At 40.7% G+C, this 22,257-nt stretch overlaps 1 long non-coding RNA gene across 1 annotated transcript; it reads left to right on the forward strand.

Moving 5' to 3' along the window:
- Positions 1 to 4,818: 4,818 nt before the first annotated feature.
- On the forward strand, positions 4,819 to 12,110 carry LOC127478118 (uncharacterized). The gene is made up of 3 exons (XR_007907126.1): positions 4,819 to 4,909; positions 10,409 to 10,523; positions 11,719 to 12,110. It is a non-coding gene; the product is annotated as an uncharacterized LOC127478118 (long non-coding RNA).
- The last annotated feature ends 10,147 nt before the right edge of the window (positions 12,111 to 22,257 follow it).

Below are 22,257 nucleotides of genomic sequence, written 5' to 3' on the forward strand. Positions count from 1 at the left end.
ACAAAACAAGGCTAAAATAAATCCAGAGTGGAAAATAAATTGAGCTGATGATTTGATTGCACCTAATTTTCACTGGCTTTGTGTCATTCTGAATTCACAGCATAACTCCCCTCATGCACAACTGTAAACATTTGGTTCTCATTGATTCCTTTTATCCTAAGGAACAACTTTATCCATCAGCATCAAGAAGAATATGAATGTACAGCCCCTGTCCCTGATAATTGTTATACTTTCAGGGAAAAGCTGCATTGGAATGCTGTTAAATTCTTGGCACACACTCTGAATTTGAGCAAAAAAGATAGACCTAGTCTTGTGAGTCATTTTCATGATTGATCTAATTTACCTTGAAGGTTAATGTATTCTAAACTAATTCAGAGATTAATAACCACTTAAAGGTATATGAAAGACATTTAACTGTATACCAGGTGAGTATTGTAACCCAGTTTATTATCTCTTCAATGACTTTGGGATTTCATTTGATGAGATTTAAGAGTTATTTTATTGTTTGATACACAGAGTGGTGGGTACAAAGTAAAAAGGTGTTTTCAGAGCTCACTGGATAATTCTGAAAAAGGGATGTAATTCTATTTGCTTATAGTGTATAATTAAACCCTTCATGTTCAAGGTGATACTGTTTTTTCTTATGACATTCATTAAAATGCCCAATGATTAAATAATTGGACAAGAACAATGCTGGACCTGTCCATTCTCCAGCCTGCTTTGACTTCTGGGACAACAGAATTGATGATGCTGCTCTTCCTCTTTTTCTCCAAGACTGCACCAAATAACCAATGCAGAGCTTTGCCTTTATCTTAAGGAACTGTGCCCATTAACTTGCTTAAAATAAAAAGTGCAAGTTTTTTTCATGCCTAGTGGCTTCCTTAGATCATGTGAGAGCTTCACACATGATTTGTGGCCTGTGAACTTCCCTGCGTGGTGCTGAGGATCCACTCCCAGAGCAGGAACTCAGTTCTGTATAAACAGAGCAGAGAGTTTGATATTTAGAAATGCTGAACATCTTGAGCTGCCAGAAATTGGTGAGAGCTGCAAGTATTAAGGAGCAGCAGGGAAGGGATCAGGCAAGTAGCATCTGTTTACTGTAAATATTTTGGTTTCTGTTTACAGCAGACAGGTACTGAAATCGTGAGCAAACAGGCACATTGATACCTCTGAATACTGTGTGGGATCCCACTCACTGACCTTTAAAAACCACAAGGTGTTTTGTTGCTAAGAGTGTGGGATCCTCGCTGTTTGTGCAGCTTGGATGGTGTTTTATCTGGGTTTTTATCTCAAACCACTGTTGCATGAACACTGAATGCACAATGAGCCCTTGGCTGCCTGATTTATGTCTCCAGCTCCTCGTGACTTCACAGCTCATGAGTGTCAGACAAAACTGAGCCCACATTGATTTATGAAAGGTCATCAATAAAGAGTGACAGAATAGGGCTGGTCTAAAATCAGGGCTCTGTGTGCAACTCTGGGCTACCCAGGTACTCAAAAACCTGCTCCATTCCTAATCCAAGCCAAGCAAACAGGGTTGTAAAATTGTTATAAATGAAGAAAGCCCACCACAGGCTCTATGGAGATTCAGGTAACACATGGGAATCTATGTATAAGCTCTATAAATAATACAAAAGCTTTTAATTTTGAGGTTCTGTTGGGACATTAGAGGGAACAGAAGGCCTAGAAAACAGATAGCTTTGTTCAGAGTCAACAAAAAAAATACTAAGAATACTAAGACAAATACTAGAAAAGAATCAAGTGGATGAACTGATGAATAGATACAGAAATTATTAGAAAATGCAGTGTACTAGGGCCTTGCTGAAGAGACATGGATGTGTGTTGAAATGGTCTCTCAGGGCTTGCTTTGTCCCTTCAAACTGGAAAACACAGGAAAGGCAGGATTTCCAAAGTGCCATTTTCATTACCATTGACAAATTAAAAAAAAAAAAGAAAAAAACAGCAAAAATGATCCTGTCTTGGGGAGCACCACTGGAATACTTTCTTGAGGAAAATATAGTCAGGAACTGGCCAATTGACTCCTGATTCAGCTTAAATTGCAGAAGAGATGCAGCCAGTGAGGGATTTGTCAGAAAAACAATTTTTTTTAAAGTTCTGACTTTGCATTTTAAATGAAAAATGCACTTTAGCTCCCAATATTAGCAGCAGCTCTTTCCTGTAAATTAGAAAAGAGGACAAGAACCAGTTCAGAAATCACTAGACCAGGTTGCTCAGAGCCACATCCAATCTGGATGGGGCAGCCACAGCTTCTCTGGGCAACCTGTGCCAGGGCCTCACCACCCTCACAGGGAACAATTTCTTCCTAATATCCAATCTAATCCTGCTCTCTGTCACTTTAAGTCACATTGATTTGCTGGTAATGGCCCCACAGATGCAAGAACATACCTCCCCCCCCCCAAAAAAAATGAAGCTGATTATGAACTTGATTTGAGAGGTGTGGGCTCATAATAAACCTGGGGAAGGAGGACATCATGCACGTCATTTTGCATCACAACCTGCCATTAGTCATTGTAATTCCAACATATGTTAGCCATGAAAATCCCTGCTCTTTTGGAAATACATTATTGGAGGGTGTTCTCTTGGAAAAAGAACTGTCAAATATCATTAGCACAGCCTGTCCATCTTTCATGGTTCTTTTTTTTTCAAGAACTAAAGCTTGGAGGCAATATGGTATCAGCCTCTAGATTAAATTAAAGGTCTGCAAAGTAGATGCTTTATCTAATTTTCTATGCAAGAAAGTACAGATTTGCTACTGGTAATGCAGAGAGAGCTCAGGAGAGATTTCATCTGCTCCCTACATGGTGCACTCAGGGGAGGAAGATGTTTGCTTTTAAACCATTTTAAAGCAGAACAGCCTTCCAGGGAGCTGAAACCGTGAGGATCATACAGCTGGTGTTATATCTGGAGTGGAAGGCAGGAGTTGAGGAGATTTCCAAGCCTGATGTTATTTGGTGAACTAGAGGAGGGAGGATGTCAGCAGGGCAGGGAAATAGAGAAGCAGAACCTCAAGCAAGATGACAGTGATGTCAGCAGAGCTGGGAATTACTGACAGCAAAGAGTTGTCATGGTTTGGTCTGACCAGCAACACCAGAGCAAATGGCACTGAAAACTCACAGGGGCACAAGGCAGAGGTTCCAAGATTCCCTGGCTTCACACCTGCTCCTGGAAAGGAATGGATGCCATTCCCACGCTGGACTTTGGAGGATTTCATGAACCAAGATGCAGCACAACAATGTGCTGCCTGTAATTCAGAAGTGCTCATCTCTATAATGCCACTGATTACTGCGAAAAGGTCAAAACCATCTTAATTCATCATTTCAGTTTTCCTCTGCAGTATCAATTTGGGTTTGGTGGCAGTTAAACCAGAAGCAGTGGAATCGATTTTCTGAGAGCAGACTGTAGAATTGAGCTGGATACAAAAGCAAACCTATTCCCACTGTCAGAAATGGGATTAGTTTCTGTTTTTCATCCCACTTTTGGTCAGCCTCCAGATCAGTTTCATACTTTTGGATTCTTTATAAAAAGCTTTTAAAGTTTTTTTTTTTTTATGAGCAAATGGCTTTTCAGTGAGAAAAGGACAACTTTTTCTGAAAAAGTGAGCTCTATTTTTGCCCAGTTCTAACAAAGGGATGGTAGCTGGCAGCTGAGTTATGAAATCAGAGTTTCATTTGTCAGACATTGCCCACCCAACCAAAAGGCTTGCACTGGTCAAAGAAATGCCAGTAAGAAATGTGTCGGAGTAACACATGGAGTAAGAATTACTCTGTTGTCTGTGGAGTTTGGTTTAAAGTCTTTTCTCAAAGTAGTTCTGCTGCATGAGATGCAGGCACTGATACAGAAACTGCAGTTCTGACATCTCAGACGTCTCATTCCTGACTTAGCTTCCAATTTCTGGTCATTATTTCACAGGCTTTGTAACATTTGTAACATTTCTTTCCTTGGTGACAAGTTCATCGACAGTCTCAAATGTTGAGTTCAGAGAGCCTGTAGATAAGATTGATTTTCTATTTGAAGTCAAGTATTTTAATTATCAAGTTAAAAATCTGTCTTTCTCTTCAAACACAGAATATTTCTGATGTGGGGTGGATTTTTGGTGCGCAGAGCTTTAAAAAAACCTGCCAGCTAGAGAAAACTGAGTGCCTTGCTTGAGTTTAATTCATGGCAGTACATCCTTCAGACACTAAGATTGTAGATAAACAGACAAATTTTAGATAATTAGTTACAGTAAGCACGGAACATTCAGCAGAATGAAGATGATATTTCCAGGGATGTCATATTTCACCGTTGAAAAACATGTTTAATATTTTCTGTAAAACAGAAAATGACTCCTTTTCCGTGTCTCTCCTATTTGATTTGCTCTGGGTATCTTCGCCCGTTGCATGTTTTTTTCCCAGAGCCCTCCTGTAATTCTAATGATTAAATGTGCAATTAAGGCTTAAGCACTATTAGCACGAGGGATTTTGAAATCAGGATGAGAAGTAACGTTGACATCAAATTTAAATGTCAGCACTACTGGCAGAGGAGTGTGACTTCCCTCTCTCCCACCGCAGCTCTGCCGTGCAAATTGCTCAGGGCTGGGAGGCAGGAGGAGGCATCAGGACTCAATGTCCCCAGCAGCACCATTTAGCCCTTTAATGCATTCCCCCACAGTGATTTTTGGAATTATGTGTGCACTGACAGCATACAAATGGCACAGTGCAAATTATATTATTTTAACTTGTTTATCAACTTGTCGTCACAGCCCCTCTTTTTTTTTTTTCCTTTCCAGTGCAGCGATGTAAATCTGACTCATGCAGAGGAAGTCACAGAGATGCCCCGGCCTGTCTGGATTTCCAGCAATATTATGATGAGGAATACATTCATTTGTCTGTAAGGAAAGGATTTAAAGGTTGTTGCATTCATTTGTTACCAGAGACTGAGCACTTAATCACACAGGCTCGGTTCAGCCAGAAAATTATCTCTTCTTCTCAAGTCCATTAACAGCACTTTTACAGAGTCCTGAAAAATATAAATATTGGAGGATATTAATGAAAATGACATCTGTACCTGATGTATTGGTGCCCAGAAATGTGATTAAATGCCCTGTTAATTAACTTCTTTGCTATGATACTTGTAAAAGTATAGTCATTTTTTAAAGTTAACTGAACTGCCTAGAAAAAGGCCACTGGTCTGATCTGGGGGAACTATTGTCCCATCCATGACTTAATGATGAGTAACAGCCCCATATAATGCACCCTGGATATGTCACATTATAAAGCAAAATGCTGAATATTTTATCACTGCAGTTTTACCTCCATGAGTATCCTCCCACTACTATTTTTCTGCCATGGAGGAAGAGGAATGGAGGAAATCCTCTATTTTCCTTTTAAAGACGGGAATTTGTGGTATAGAAAAATTAAAGATCACCAAGAACTGTACAAAAAACTCCCATTCAGTAGTGATGTTTTTCCTGAAATCAGGAGAGAGGGAGTGGAGCTGTTCTGAAATTCTGGCCCTCAAGAGCTTGGGTGGGGATGTTCAGAACCACCATGGCATGGCAAGGACTGACCCCAAAACCCTTGAGTAGGGCCAGTCCTTCTCAGTAGAAGTTATGGAATCATAGAAGGGGTTTGGGTTGGAAGAGACCTTGAAGCTCATCTCATTCCACCCCCTGCCATGGGCAGGGACACCTTCCACTAGCCCAGGTTGCTCCAAGCCCTGTCCAACCTGGCCTTGGACACTTCCAGGGATGGGGCAGCCACAGCTTCTCTGGGCAACCTGTGCCAGGCCCCCACCACCCTCACAGGGAAGAATTTCCTCCTAATCTCTAATCTAAATTTCCTCTCTTTCAGTTTGACCCCATTCCCCCTTGGCCTGTCACTGCAGTTCCTGACAAACATTCCCTCTCCCGCTCCTCTGTAACCCCTTCAGATACTGGAAAGTGCTCTGAACCTGCTCTTCTCCAGGCTGAACAGCCCCAACTCTCCTATCCTGCCTCCATAGGGGAGTTGCTCCAATCCCCTGAGCAACTTTGTGACATCCTCTGGACTTGCTCCACCAGTTCTATGTCCTGATATTGGGGGCACCAGAACAATCACCTACGTCTGTCTCCTGACCTCAAAAGGACTTCTAATAACAAGAGGAAATCAAATAGCCCTGGAATAGTGTTTTCTTTATAAGATCTTTTACCATTAGCTCTTGACTGCACAGGTTTCCACGAGTCAAGTGGAAGCTGAGTGAACTTGGAGTTTGCAGGGTGAGGTGCCCAGGTGCTCCTCTTTGGCTGTGCCTCCTCTGGCCCAAGCACATTGCAGAGCTGAGGAGAAAAACCCTCTGACACACATCAGTGTATGCAACTGATTATCATGCACAAATCATTCCAGTTATTCCACACCCTGGCCATGTTTGTTGGAATGCTGTCGATGGGATAACCTCAGTGAAGAGACACAGGGAGTTTTTCCTATATTACCATATTAAAAAAAGGCAAGGTCAGTACCTTTAGAAACAGCCCTTTGAGTAAAGAAGGTAGAGAGAACAACAGTTTGAGTTGTACTTTTTAGAACAGTAGTTCTTTCCCTTCCTTGTCTGGTGGCTGGGTTGGCTATTTAACTGTGAAATATTAATTCTTGTTAGCTTTAATTTTTTTTTAGAAGCTTCCTTCATTGACAGGAGCACTCTAATAGCTGTAAAAAATTATCAGCCCAGCTTTGGAACATACTTCACAACCAAGGAGATATTAAATTCCCTCTAGTTCACTACATTTGCATTCTGCAGCTGTTAATGAGTTAATGATCTGTACAGTTTTAATGAACAGAACATAAATGAAGAGACAGGGAAGTGCACTAGAGTTCATGAAGCTGGTGAGTGAAGGCTTTAATTACACTCCATCTTCAGGTCATTAGCTGCATAACTACCTGTGGACGAGCTGATAATTATTCTCTCGTGGCACTAATGAATTTTGTGTTTGGATTGGTAAAAATGTTGATCTCCTTGCTATGAACAATCAAACAGTGCCATGAGGTGGATCAAAAACTGCAGTCAACACTCTTGACCATACTCTGCGTGTCCTCCCTCACCCCTCACGCTGCTGCGTGTTGGGTTTAATTAAAACTTTTCCAGCTGACTTCCAATTATTTCACTGCAATTTGGACAGGAAATCTTTGTAGGGCCTTGCAAAAAGACGAGCTACAAGCATTTCATTTTTCATAAAAGAAGTTACTGAGTGTTCTGACAGAATTTATAGAGACCAAAACTGGTTACATTATCCTTGAACTCAGGGATACCCGTTTTCCCCTTTAAAAATTTGGGACTACTTCATGTCCCTTTTTTTGTCCCCCTCAATGCTCCTTTTTTTTTTTTGGAACATTAGTTCAAGGATTACCTAGAAACAAATTCTCTGCATCTTTGTGATACCAGTGAGTAACTCTAAGCTAACACTGCCACATGCCAGAGTACAGAGCAGAAACAAGTTCCAGAGGACAATTTTTGAATTTATTAAAAAACGAATATGTGAAAAATTAAAAGACTTTCTGTCTGTGTAGTTGGTGTGTTTGATTGCTCTTGGGGTAAAGCCAGTTGATTGTACAGACATGTACAGCCTACAAAATAAAGCTATAACTGCAGCAGTGGGATGTGCAGCTGTTTTCTGAATCTGCCTACCACTGTCTAGGCAAGTTTAACCCTTTCTGATTCAAAATCTTGTGGGTCACTTGGAAATGAAAAGCCTTCAATCCAGAGAAGCTTAAAAAAGTATAGAAAATCACCCACTGAGATGAGAATACTACACTTGTAAAAACAAGTAGTTACCCCTGTGGTTGTTACCACATGCTGTGCAACCTCAGATGCAGCCTTTTATTGCAGCTGGGTTTATTAACAAATAAAAATATTTTATTGCAATAGGGTTTATTAACAAAAAAAGCAGGGAACAGTGTGCATCTTAGGTTTTAATTAAAGGAGGAGTTAATTTTAGGGTCCCTCCTGCTTGGGCTCTGCACAGTCATACACTGTGAGTACACAGGTCTTGGGAGGAGGAGGACTCTCAAATCTCAATCAGAAAAGATACAGAATGGCACAGTTCCATCTCCAAAACACAAGTGTCTTCACATTACAGCTAAATAAAAAACTGATCCTCCTGGCCAGGGTGATCTCCTTCAAAACACAGTGTCCACGCTGCATAATGAGCATAACTTGGAAACATTTGTTTTCATGAAAAAGAAATTATATGTTGCCCATGAAGTAGATTCACTCAGGATTGTTACTCCAGTAGTAACAGGCTATTAGTGAAAAAATTAAGTTGCACTTTCCTGTTATTCTGTGGGATTTTATACTGAATATATACCATAGCTTGAGGTCTCTGTTGTACCCCTGCCATGTCCCAGTGATTTTTTAAATGGGTTATGTAGGCAAGTGGTTCATCTGGGAGTTCAAGTGACAGATGTTTGCAACTGAGCTATTTCTCATCTAGTTAAGCCTCTAAAACACTAATAACCAGGCCCATCCAGAGGACCATGATGTGACTCACAGTATTCTAAGGAGTGATCAAGAGTTCAATGCTCAGATCCATTTCTGGAGGCCAATCGAGCTGTAATTGTTTCAGGGCATTTTGAAATGCCAGTGATGGCTTTCATTAATGCTGGAGAACGTTCCTGCACTGTAAAGGAAGACAAAAATGGTAAATAAGTATCCCTCAGGATTTCAAACACCAGTCCAGATACAGGTTCATTTGCCCAGCCAAATGATGTGTTGGGTACTTCTACAAGTGCCCCTCCAGATGTTGGAGCTTTGTTTGCCATCACAATTCCTCATTTGTCCAATGCAACCAAAGCTTTCCTGATTTACTTAAGCTTCTTAGTAGAGCAAGAACTGTGTAATGCATTCTATGAAACAAATCAGAAGTGTTTACTTACAAAAAATTGAAGTCAAAGTGTCATAGAATAGTAATTTATCACAGGTTTTCGGTTCAGTGGTTCAGAACACGAAGCATAAAAAATATTAAAGAGTTCATTGTATAATAAAACAGCCTTGAGGCAATGTAAAATTAAAGTAAAAAATTGGACTGTGCAGTAGGATCATCAGTTTGGGGAAGCTGATTTAATTTTATTACAAACAAAAGGCAATATCTAGATTTATCAGGGAGCAAGCATAAAATTTATCTGGACAAGTGGCTGCTTCAGCAGCTGTAAAACACATTCCTGGCTCAGGGATAAGAACTGGAATGACAGCAATATTTGGGAAAAGCATGACCCAGGAAAACAATAAGTCATGTCACCACAAATGTGGTCACACTTAAATGCAGAGTTGGTCATCTTGGTCATCTTGGTCTTGCTTCTAATAGAGCTACAGGGCTAAGTATTTGCATGCACAAATGTGGGTAATTTCTAAATATGTGAAGTTACACTGAAATCTAAGGGTATTAATCTCATTTTTAATCATCATCTTAGGTATTTTTATATGAAGAGCAGTGGGATATTTTCAAATTATCCTTACAGTTTTTCAGACTTGGTCATCTTGGTCCACTTCTTAAAAAAACAGAAAGAAGAATACCACATAGGTTATGTGAAGGTGTGCACTGGAATTAATCCACACAGTAAATCTCCAGTAGATTCAGTTGCATAATTTAATAGAGCAGATCAGTATTTCTGTAAAATCTCTACTAGGAGTCAAATAAAACATTCATGTTTTGGTCAGCACTAATTGTTAGATTTGACAGTTTAAGTCTATATGGTTTTAATTCCTTTTTTGCCCAAGAGAGCACAAAATTTTACACCACTGACTTATCCAGCAGATGCCAGACTGGGATCAGGTCCTGTCACCTTTGATAATCAAATTAATATCGCAGCACTCCAGGCCACTTCTTACAGGAATGGAGCACAGCATTCTCAGTTACTTCAACATCTTTTCACTTCTGGGAAAAGAAAACACTCTTCCAGGCAAACAGGAGTCAGAATTCCTCCATTTTGTCTGAAAAACTACGACACTGCTGAAATCAGAGCTTAGTTTTTCCTAGATCTGAAAAGCAACTCTTCTTGTACTTTCCTTCTTCTTCCTAACACCCTAAAAACGTAGTTTCCTTTTTCAGAGGCCTACAATGATTTCTATTTGCTTTGTGATAACTTGAGTCTGTTTGCAGTTCCAGTGTTTGAATCATTTTTAGGGAGCAGTTGTTCTCTGTGCAAGTACAAATGTTCTCCTGTGGGGCTGTTTTGCAAGCACAGCAGAATTCCCTCCTGTTTTCTCTCACAGCAGCTTTGGTCTCAAGAGATTTGGTAAAAGTTCGCTTTCATGAGTTATAATAAGTGATTTAAAAGAGGCAAAGTGACAGATAAACACCAAATATAAATAGTAAGTGTAAGCAGCCTTAGGGAAGATATTAAACATGTTCACCTTAATATTCTCATGTTTTTTATAGAACAGTCCAACCAAGGACTAGGAACACACACACCCCTTGTCAAGACTTGGGGGATAATCATCATGGGCTCTTCAATGTCCCTGTGACAAGAAGAACATCTGGTTCCTGCTCAGAGGTAAATTATAACATTATCGGCTTCAGCAGCATGATGGGAGTTTTATAGATCCCATGTCAAAAGCCCACTTAGGGAAAAGTAAATTAAAGGATTATCTGATCTAGAATGCAGCTCTGCTTTGTAGATCAGTGTTTTGATTTAGCAGAATGCTGTGTGTGTGGGAAGTGTCACAACTCAGCCCTGGCTGCATTGAGCTGACACTGTTGGATCCTAATTCCATTTGCAGTGTTAGTGCATCAACTGAAAGTAGAAATTATTTTTCTTTTGTTTACAGCCAAGGAACAAAAAAGTTCATTTACTTTGCTCAGGGTCACTCAAAGCAATGGAGAAGAACTCGAGTGTGGCAGTTCCCAAAACTATATGTACAATATCCCATCTTCTTTACCCCTGGATAATTTTGGAGAGGACGCTTGGCAAGTGTAACATATTTGAGTAGAATTTATTTTAGCTGTTCTGAAGAAGCTGTTCTAGTTTAAAATATACACAGGGTAATTTTTTTGAGAGGTTCCAAACCTGTTTAATCCATTTTTCTCTGCACTTTACATGTGTAATTGCACTTGCCTGCAAATAGCATTTGAGTGAATGCACAGATCAAATAAGCTGACAGCTCACATATACAAATCCTGTTTGCTTCTAATAGAGCTACAGGGCTAAGTATTTGCAGACACAAATGTGAGTAATTTCTGAATATGTGAAGTTACACTGAAATCAAAGGGTATCAATCTCATTTTTAGAGTTAATCATCATCTTAGGTATTTTTATATGGAGAGCAATGGGATATTTTAAAATTATCCTTACAGTATTTCAAATATTTCAACCAAATAAAATAAATAGGCAGTGACCCAGGTCCTGTAATTAGTCTTCCAACTTCAAATCTCTGCTGGGGTACTGGAGATCATTTATGCAATGTAAGTGAAGTGTTTAAAAATCAGAGCCAGGTAAAATTCTCCAGGTCTCAACATGAAAGATAAAGAGACAGTGACTGTCTCTAAATTCCATCTAACTTACACTGAGAGAATGACACGGATTCAAAGCACTGAATAATCATTCACCTGATTATTCAGAGGAATTGAAGTTAATGTTTAGTATATATTGAACATAAAACACAGGTGATGCTGTATTTTTAGGCTATATTTGTGGATTTGTACAGCCCATGAGCTGCCCTTGTATTTCTCTGTTTTCCTGCATTTTATAGATCCGTGCAAACCAAGGAGAAAGGGAACAGCCACAAGCTGATCCTGCCTGGAAAACACAACCCAGTGGGAAAGGGGGAATGAAAAGGCTGCTTGAAAAGCAAGCGAGCAGAAGTCTATTCTCTGATTCCCACTCTTCTGGTTCAAGATGAAATGGAGATGATGAAAATCAAGATGAAACTGTCTGAATGTTAAAGAGGTGCAGCTGCAGCCACAGATGTAGATTTTCCTACAGACCAGAGCAGAGCAAATGAGAAGGAAAGTGCATCTTCCCTCCCTCTCCCACAGCCTGCTCTGCCCAAGCTGCTGCTTTCCAGCCACAACCTGCAGTAGCAATAACTTTTATTGGTATTTTTTTGGGGGAATTCCCCAGCCACCCCAAAGGATTTTCAGGAATAACTCTCCCCTGAACTGTGTTGCTACTCTTTTTGACTCATTTGTTGGAAGCCCAGCAGGGTTCATATCCCCCTTGGGAAAGGTTCTGTTTGGATTTTTAGCGCTCATTAATTGACTTCCTAAAGCATATTATGTTAGTAAACCTATTCCATGTAATATACTCAGAACACATATTTGGAAAAAACTCCTTTAGACGAGGAAGTTTGGTGTGTTTGGATTTTCTGAAGGTGTATGTGGTTACTCCAAGGAAAATATGAATACACAGCTAGAAAGTGAAATAGTTGCTTTCCGAACCTTCCGAACTGGAACATCCATTTTGATTTTTCTAAAAAAAAAAAAAAAAAAAAAAGCTCAAAACAGAAAACCACAAAAGGAAGATTTTTAAACAGGCTGCATTTTTAGTTAATCCTAAATTAAATAATCCCACCTGAGGTTATTAAATAAACCTAGCTGAGTTCATTAAATAGCCCCAGCTGAGTGTATTGATCACCTGACCCCATTCCCCTCATTTTTGTCCCTATAAATGGTGAGATCAGTGTAGGGCCAATTTGTTAGGGCTTAGGTGGGAATTTGCAGTGTGGAGGGTTAACTTGCCATGAAGGGGAAAATAAAGTAATTCAAATTTTGTTGTTTTTAAGAGATGGAGAAGCCTTTTCAGTGGCTTTTGCTGGATTGAAGAGGTTTTATTTTCTGAGCTGTGCTTCAAGTGTAAAGATCTGTTCACTACTAAGTGTAGGGACAGTTTTCTATTAAACCCAAACCTACCAGTCTAAATAAGGATAATAAAGAGGCTGGAAAAAAGGTGGAGAGTGAGGTGCCAATGTCCCAGAGGAGGTCACGGCAGAGCCCCTGGAAGGATCTACATCTCCTTAGGTAAGTTATTTACTGAGTGCACTGAGCTTTGGAATTGCTTCCTGCTCCAGAGGGGAGACCTAATTCCTCACTCAGGCCTGCATTGCTGGTGACTTATGAAGCCATCTGTACCTCATGAATATAAATCCCATTCTTTCTGGTGTTGTTATATATAGTTATATCATTAGGGGATGGCATATTCCATATACAGAGGAGGACAGAGGTTCTCTCTTTAAAAACAGTTTTCCAGCAACACAAATGATCATGTGCTCACAAAGATAAATTACTTCATTTTACTCCTACTGACATGCAATATGTCAATTAAAATATTAACATGTTTTTAATTCAGCAGATTGATTCTTACTTTGCCTTTTTTAAAGTAATTTGTCTTTGTTTGCTGCCTGAAAGAAATATGGGATATTTATTCCTCCCTTGAGGCAAAATGGTGTCCAGTCCATGAAATACTTGTTCCTATCCTCTGCTGTTTTGCCCCAAAACTAATAGTGCTGTCAGCTTTTCTTCCTTGGAGACAGGAAGCAGAGCAGAAAAAAGATGTTTTATATATTACATAACGTTTTGGTTTCTGGAAAGTCCTATACCTGGTGTGTGCAGGCAATATGATGGTTTTTTTCCAGTTTTCCTTGCTGAGAGTCCATCAAAACTGGCCGGGGTACAATTGAGCTCTAACCATTGTGCCTGAGATGTGCCATCTTGTGAAAATAATGGGAAGGGCTGCTTTTATGCTGCCTTTTGTGTAAGAAAGAGGTTAATGATGTGAGAAGCTTTCAGGCACTGGAGCAGGAGGCAGGGAAATGGGATTCTCAGCTGAAACTGCCTGGCTTGGGTCAAAGGGGGACCTTGCTCTGGACCTTGTAGTTTTGAAAAGCAAGAGGAGATGGAGCTTTATCACTTCCCGGGGCTTGAGAGAAAAGTCTGTCTCTGCTCTTGTCTGCAGGCCCTGGAAATGTCTGTGCAGCTCCCGGGGCTTTAAAGGTGTTTATCAGTGAGTCAGTGAGCCCAGCACTGGGCTGACATTTTCCAGGGCAGGTTTCTGAGCTGTGCAATGAGTTGGCACTGAAATAATTGGCCTATTTCTTCAAAAGTGACAAAGATCCCACTGACATCTTCATTACATCCTGAGACATTTAAGAAGATAATGCCAGGCACCCATATTTGAAAATCCTAGCCTTTTACCTCGCCAGAGACTTTACCTCAGAAGGAATTTGTGAAGATTACTGTGTTCCTAATGCCTTTTGAAATCCCTGAGAGGTTTTGGGAGGGAGGTGTAAGAACAGCAGCAGTGTTCCAATGCAGCCTTCAGTGTCTCTGCTTACAGGGTCAAACCCCATTCTAGGGAGCCAGTGGCACCATAAACCAGAAGTTTGGAAGCTTAGAATACAGGGGGGTAAGACAGTGTTATGTGCACAAACACCTGCAAGTTCTTTCATAAACTTCATAAGTGTTACAGCTGCAATACTGACAAAACTTCTCTGTAACTCTGATTTCAAAGGCATAGTTATTCCCTTTTTCCAGACCTAGAAGCTAATGGCAAGTGACTTGCTTCAAGGGTTTTAACTGGAAACAACAATGAAGTGAGCAACAGATTATCCTCAGTTTTCCAGTCAGAGCTCTTTATGTAGGTAGGATTTTATTCCATGCCATTGAAGTCAAACTTTTCTTCTTTCCTTTGCTTGATGTGCTGCTTTTGGCCGGGATGGAGTTCATTTTCTTCATAGTAGCTGATGTGGGGCTGTGTTTTGGATATTTGCTGGAACCCCTGGGATAACCCAGGGATGGTTTTGTTCTTGCTGAGCAGAGTTTGCACAGTTGAGACCTTTTCTGCTCCTTGTCACCCTGCTGAGGAGGGGTTGGGGGAGCACAAGGAGTCTGGAGGGGGGCACATCTGGGACAGCTGATCCCAACTGAGCCAGGGGATATCCCAAACCATATAGCATCGTGCTCAGCATGGGGGAAAAAAGAGGAAGGGGGGATGTGTAGAGTGATGGTGTTTGCTTTTCCCAGGTCACCATTATGTGTGTCTGTCCTGGGGATGCTGAACCCCTGCCTGCTCATGGAAAGTGAGGAATGAATTCCTTGTTTGCTTTGCTTTTGGCTTTTCTGTTACTTGTTAAACTGCCTTTATCTGAATCCTTGAGTTTTCTCCCTTTTACCCCTCTGATTCCCCCATCCCACTGGGGCAGAGTGAGTGAGTGGCTGGTGGGGCTGAGTCCCTGCCTGGGGTTAAACGTGATATTTGGTTTCCACAGACAATTAAAAACTTCAGAATTTGCATTCCCTAAATTGCAGAATTTTCTTTCTGAGGACAAGCAGAAAACGAAGTCTCTTGTTTATCATCAGTTCCATTAGTATTTATCTTCAAATAACATAATTAAACTGATGAACAGCTCTGCCTATTGCTTGTCTTACAAGGAAATCACTTTCAGACACTTGAAAAACTAAACACAGAGATTACTCAACTGGCTAACAATTTTGAACTGAACTATCCTTCACTTTTAAAGGCAATTATGAAGGCTCTTGGCATATGTAATATTCTAGCTGTAATCTGATTAGTAGAAGCAGCAGTGGTAGGACAAGTTGCAGTCTGGATGAATTTACTGCCAAGGCTAAACTACTTTTCAGCAATATTCATTTTTCAAGGAACAGATGGTTTAATTCTCTGAACCAGGTGCTGATAAATAAATGGAAAATCAGAGGTGAGGATTGAAGTAACTGTTACACACCCTTCAGAATTCAGCAGGTTTTAAAGGGATGCAGCCATTCCAGCCCCAAGGCATGGAGTTTTAGCTTCTTCAGGCTGGAGTACTCCCACAGCTTCAAGTGATGTCATGTTATGAAGCCTGTAAAATGACCACTTCTTCAAAACTAGGTGAAGAAAGCAATGAAAATACTCAGTTTAAACACTTGGGAACTTGGGTTTGCAGCAAAAACTTGGGGCTTAGAAGGCGTATTAAACAATCTATTAAATTGTTTGTAGCTTTGTAAAAATGGGAAGGTTTTACCCAACCAGCAGCCAGGTTTTGGACAAAAGTGTCCATCACTGAAGTGATTCAGTTGCAACTTTAGCTGCAATATTTGTTGTGATCATACTGTTAGGTAGAACCTTTTTAAACAATCTGGGATGGACAGGGCAATGGTATGGCAGCTGAACACTGAATAAATCATGAACCTCAAGACCTTGAGTTGATGAATCCAACTTCAGTGGCTCCAACAACCTCACAAACCTGCTCTGCTGTGACTGCACAGGACCCAAGGCTTAGCTGTGAAGTGATGCAGTTTGGCAATTTCTAAGCAGATTCTTATTTTCTTTGATCAGGCAAATAAAAACATCCTGCAGGGAATTCCAGCTGCATCTGCTCACCAGTTGTGTTCACTGAAAATTCCCCAGGAAGGCCATGCAAAGCTCATGGTGGTGTACAATTGATATCCTGCTCCTAGAGAACAGTAGATGCTACCAGAGGCTTATTTGAACGAGGTTTGAGGATGGGAAGGGAGCTACAAGAAAGATGGAGAGACTATTTACAAGTGCTTGGAGTGACAGGACAGAGGGCAGGGTTAGATGGGATGCTGGGAAAGAATTCTTAGCTGTGACGTGGTGAGGCCCTGGCACAGGTTGCCCAGAGAAGCTGTGGCTGCCCCATCCCTGGAAGGGTCCAAGGCCAGGTTGGATGGGGCTTGGAGCAACCTGGAATAGTGGAAGGTGTCCCTGCCCATGGCAGGGAGTGGAACGAGATGATCTTTAAGGTCCCTTCCAACCCTAACCATTCCATAAATCTATGATAATGAGACTGGGATTATTTAGCTGTCAGTAGTTCTGTTAAGGGAGACAAACTCCTTCAAAGGAAGAGTCCATAATGCTGTGCTTTCTCCAATGTCATTAATTGAATCCCCCTGTATCCCACCACCTTGGATGGCACAGCTCATTACTTGTGGAGTAGGGCAGGGACACACCCAAGGTTTAATGGGATCAGGGGAGCTGTGCTGAGAGAAGATTTCAGCTGAATTACACAACAAAGGCTATTTGATTCATTATTCTCAATTTAGGGCTCTCATAGCTGGATGCCTGTTATAAAAAGAGAAGGAAATTGGGAAGGGCAAGATTGGCTCAAAATGAGTCCTGCAGTCGATTAAATTGGGACTTTCTCTGCTTGGCTTTTCTCAAATGCAGTTTCAAAGCTCTGTGGAGGGGTTGGCAGCATTTCCTTCCCTTCTTCCCCAGAACTAGAAAGAAAAATGGTCTTTAAATTGAGTAAAGCCTAATTGCCACGAGGCAGAGGAACAGAAGCCCTGGCAGTAATTTTCCCTCACCTGAGGAGTGCAGGTAGGAGTGAGTTCTGTGGGAAAGGCACAGACACTTCATTAGGAGGGAAGTTCCTGCTGGGTCCAACTGCATGTGTTTATTCCTTCCCTGACTCGTTTTCTCGCTGTTATCATGAGCAGGGTTTTGTTTCTCCTCTCAATTTTGGCAGATTTACACACACAGCTGGGCTGGGGGTGATTTACCTCTTACAGAACTGCCTTTGACCTTCTCCATGTGCAGAGAGGTGGGGAGGGTTTGGGTGGGAACAAGGATGGCACAGCTGGAACATGGACAAGTACTGAGCCCTTGGGTGTCACCTCACTGGAGTATTTTGGCCTCTTACCTCCCTGGAAAATAGATCAGTGGAGTTTTTATCCCATAAATTGAAGAATACACAAGCCATAAATGAAGCTCTGTTTTTTATCTGTCATAAATTTTCCAACAGAAAACTTCTGTTGTCAGAATTTAAGTATTTCATGGGGTCTGTTAATTTTGGCATCAATGTTTTTGGTGGGAATTTATGAAAACACACCATTTAGGCTTCTTTATTTAGTTCTGATAATCTTTAATTTCTTATTTTGTTTAGTTTCAGATTTTAAATGTAATTATGCAAGAATTACAATAGTTATTGTAATATTACAAAAATTAATAATGGCATAATGAATAGGATGTGTCATAATTAATTTTGACCTTTAATATTCTAAACATTCCCTTCATGACACAATATGGAATTTGTAGTCTGTGAAGAACATCCAGTGTTCACTTTGTTCTGAAACAGAATGAAAATAAATGTCAAAAAACACAGTGCTCCATGGAATGTATGGTTGATTTTTTTCTCAGCAGATGTAAGAGATAATATTTCAAAGTGACTTAACTTTGAAAAAACAGCTTCAGTTTGTCTTCAAAGCATCCAAAACAATCAGTCATGGATTTTTCTTATTCATATGCAGGCTTTTGGGTTTTTAGGTTTATTTTCCTGTGGTTTAGGATTTTCAGAAGCTAAAACAAATCTAGACAAGGAACTTCAGATGATGATAAGTAAACCTTGCATAATAAGGAAAATAAGACTGCAGGAAAGATTCTGAAGTAATCTAGAGTTTAAATTTGATTATAGGGCTGAAGCAGTGTGTGTGAAAGGGGCAGGAAAAGGTGCATTTTAGCCAGTCTGGATTTGCAAATTCATGTAGACACATTTCAGTTCCTGTGGCCACCAGGATAGAAACTTTTCCTCAGTTATGCTGATATTTGGATATTTATCCACTTAAGTTCTACTTATAAACATCCTTTGGGTTCTGAAACACACAAGAATAACCCTAGAAATTAAGAAATTGAATATTTTGAAACATTTTCCTTTTTGCAAGTAGAGTAAACTACTGTAGCTCAAGGGTGTATCAGGAATGAAACTGGGAAGCTGAGTATAAGAAGGGGACAGATGGATTGACAGAAGGACTAACATAACATAAGTTTATTTTCTTTTGGCTGAGTATTTGCTTGGCAGCCAATGGCGTGTTTGATTATTATTCCAATGAAACACAGGCTTTTTCCTCTTGAATGTCACTACAGAATGTCTTGGCCTATTTTAAAGCTATTTTCTTGGGTATTTGTTTTGCAAATCCTTTTCCATACCTGTGTGTGTTAATGTTTTTTTCACCATTTGGTTCCACAGTGGGAAAGAGAGGGGAATTATAAGTAAGTGTTTGGACCACACTCTTCAGGACAGGGTGGGATTGTTGGGGTGTCTGTGCAGGGCCAGGAGTTGACCTGGATGGTCCTTGTGGGTCCATTCCAGCTCAGGATATTCTATGATTCTATTATTCTATCTCAGCCTGTTGGTGAATCCCTTTAGAGACCTCTTGACTTTGTGGCTCAGGCAAAATCCTACAACACTGTATGGAAATTATCCAGAGGGGTCACCTAAAGGTGGCCCACTGTGTTGCTGTGAGAAGGTGCAATTTCCAGCCTGACTGCCACCCTCAGTTTGAAAAAATCATTCTCAATCCCAGAGATCCTGTTGAATTGTGTCACTGGTGTCTGGAATTCAGGCTGGCCCTCACTACCAATGCTTGAAAAGGCAGAGTTAAACACTTTGACCCTGTCCCCACAGGGCAGCATTTGCCAGTCACCTGTAGCTTAAGCACTAATAGATCCTAATAAAGGAGGTGAGGGGAGAGAAAGGCCTGTTTGTGAGGCTGAGTGAGGATCACTGCAGAGGAGGCACCTCTGTCTCCAGCTGGCTAATTTTTCACTTTGGTGTTTTTTTTCCTTTGGTGATATCTGCAAATCCTGGGAGGCAGCTCTGAAATGTGCTGTGGCTTGATCCCATTGTGGGTTTGGAGTAGCAGTTTTGATAGCATTTCCCTAGATTTACCACGGAGCAAATGCAAGCTGTAATATTTTATTAAGCTATTCCAACTTCTCCAACTTGCCCTGTGTGTTAGGCTGTTTATAAAATGCTGTGTGTTTAGCAAAAAAATTGGATTAACAGAATGCCACATTCATTTTTTTCTCTAACTTTTAGGTCAAATTTAATCAGCTTACAAGTTAAAGAATGCTTTCTGCCATAGCAGTAAACACAGCTGGGATCGAAAAGTCAGGCTGTTGGGGGGAGAAAAAAGGCTCCTCTAGTTACATTGTCAGCTAAATTCTTCTTTCAGGCTCTTTAGAACTGTTTATGATACCTGGATGAAAGAGGCAACTTTTTAACTTCAGAGGGCCAGGTTGCCCTGAGCCCCAGAACAGCTCATGTGGCTCCTGTCATCCATTACTCCTTAAAAAAAAAATCCCAGCTCTGCAAGTGCTAAAGGAGAAAATGCATTTCCTTAGTGAAGCCCAAATATATGAATCAAAAATAGAGAGGAAACAGATTTACTGTGTAAGGTGCTGTGGTTTTCGTCATGTTTTCTAACAATATCAAACCTGTCTGCAATATTGCACAAGGTAATATCCCTTACAAAGGCAGGGGAAGGTTGGTTGTTTATCATCAGTTTATCAAATTCCTCGCTCCTGGTGTTCACAGGCCTCATCTGGACTGGAAAACAACAGGACAGGGAAAAGATGGTGTTGACATTCTCTGAGAGAATGTTTTTGGATTGGTTATAACAGTCCCAATATTAGGGGTGAGGCTTCTATCACTTCTCTGCACTGAATGTGATAAGGGGCCCTGGAATCACATCTGTGTCAGATACAGGCTGGATATTGGCCTTATCTGTCACAAACCTGGGGTGTCACTGAGGAATGTGGCAACTGGGAGCTGGGAGGGAATCAGGCAGTGGTACAGAGCTGAAGAGTAGGGCAGAAGTTTCCTTTTGCTTGGGGCTGAGGAGAATTTGTGCACTTCTCAAGTGTATCCTGCACATGGGAGCTTTCCTACTTATTATTCCATAATTATTCCATAAATATAGAATCATTAAGACTGGAAAAGACCTCTAAGAGCATCAAGTCCAACCTGTGACCAAACAGCACCACATCAACTAAACCAGAGCACTGAGTGCCACATCCAGTTGTTAATATTATATCAATGTATGTATTGTATAAATATTAATGCATGACAAGAGCCACATGAGCTAGTCTGGGACTCAGAAAACCTGGGTTTCTAAAAGTACAAATTTGCCTCTTTTATTCAAGTATCACAAATATGGAAAGAAAAGACATTTCTGTCAAATCCTGACTAGGAAAATAGAGTGATACAGTGCAGTGTCTTTCATAGGTCTTCCTTAATTCTGACAATTTCAATGTAAATTTGGTGGAGGGATCTATTTTCCTCTTAAAACTGGTTGCACTTTGCAAGAAGATACATGATACTAAGATAATATGCTTTTTCCCAAATGTCCCGTGGTACTTTTAGCCATTTGCATTTCTGATAGCTTAATGTAGCCTATTTGCTTCTGAAATGAATGTTTCAGATTACTTTCATTAAAATCATTCAATACAACTACAATTTGTTTTTATCTAATTAAATATTCTTTCAGTTGTCCCTTGAAAGAATTTACCTCATTACCTCATGGCTCTGATGATCCAACCATAAGGAATTTTTGCTTTCCTTTAACCTCTGACTTTGATGCAACAAAACAGCTGTGGAGGGCTCCAATTTTGGCATAAGCTGTGCCAGGGTTTATAAAACATCAGGGAATTTCTTGACCTGCAGAAGAAATGGAAAGACACTTTTGGTTTGAGCACATCTACATCTCCAGTTTGGATCTTGGCTCCTTGGGAGGCAGGGAATACACATGGGAAATGCAGGACACTTGTTGGGCTGTTTCTATATTCATGTGGCCAGAAAGCTAAGGAAGCAACGTATTTGAATACAAAATAGTAGGAAATGAAAAGGCAGTGCCAGAAGGTGTGAAGCAAACAGCCTTGGCACATTCTCACCACCCAGCAAATATGAGGTCTCGCCTCTCCACCTTCAGTTCTAAGAAATTGTGAAATTGCTTAAAAATTCAGCTCCCCCTGTGCCACCACGAGGAGCCAGCCTGTGAATAACCAGCTCTGCACTTCTCTGTAGTTACTCTTTTGGCAGAGTTGCTCCTTCACTAAAAAATGAAGGTCCACTTCATCCCATGGGCTGCCAGTAACCCAAGCAGGGAGACAGTTCCTTTTGGGAAGCTTATCCAAAAGAACCAAACACAATGTTATTTACAGTCTCAGGAATTGCCTCTGAAGGACTTTGTACCGAGCAAAGACCAAGAGCAGATCAAACCCCACCTCCTTTAAAAATGAGGCTGATTTTCAGGCTGAGCAGCAGTGTGGAAATGAGACTGGAGCAGAATTCCTCCTGTTCATGCTTATGTTCAGTCTGGGAACAGCAGGAACTTTCACCTTCTCTGGCAGTTGGCTGCTGCACAGTTGGATTTCGTCCATGAGTTTGTCAGGTTTGTGGGAAATGTGCTTGGAATCACACTCCCCCTTTTTTGTGCAGGGAACTAAAAGACCTCTCTGGCTCATGCTCATTCTCTGTAATGTCCAAAGCCACACA

The sequence above is a fragment of the Manacus candei genome, unplaced genomic scaffold (assembly GCF_025592945.1).
Source record: "Manacus candei isolate 608988 ecotype Guabito, Panama unplaced genomic scaffold, ASM2559294v1 h1tg000057l, whole genome shotgun sequence".
In the NCBI taxonomy this organism is placed as follows: Eukaryota; Metazoa; Chordata; class Aves; order Passeriformes; family Pipridae; genus Manacus; species Manacus candei.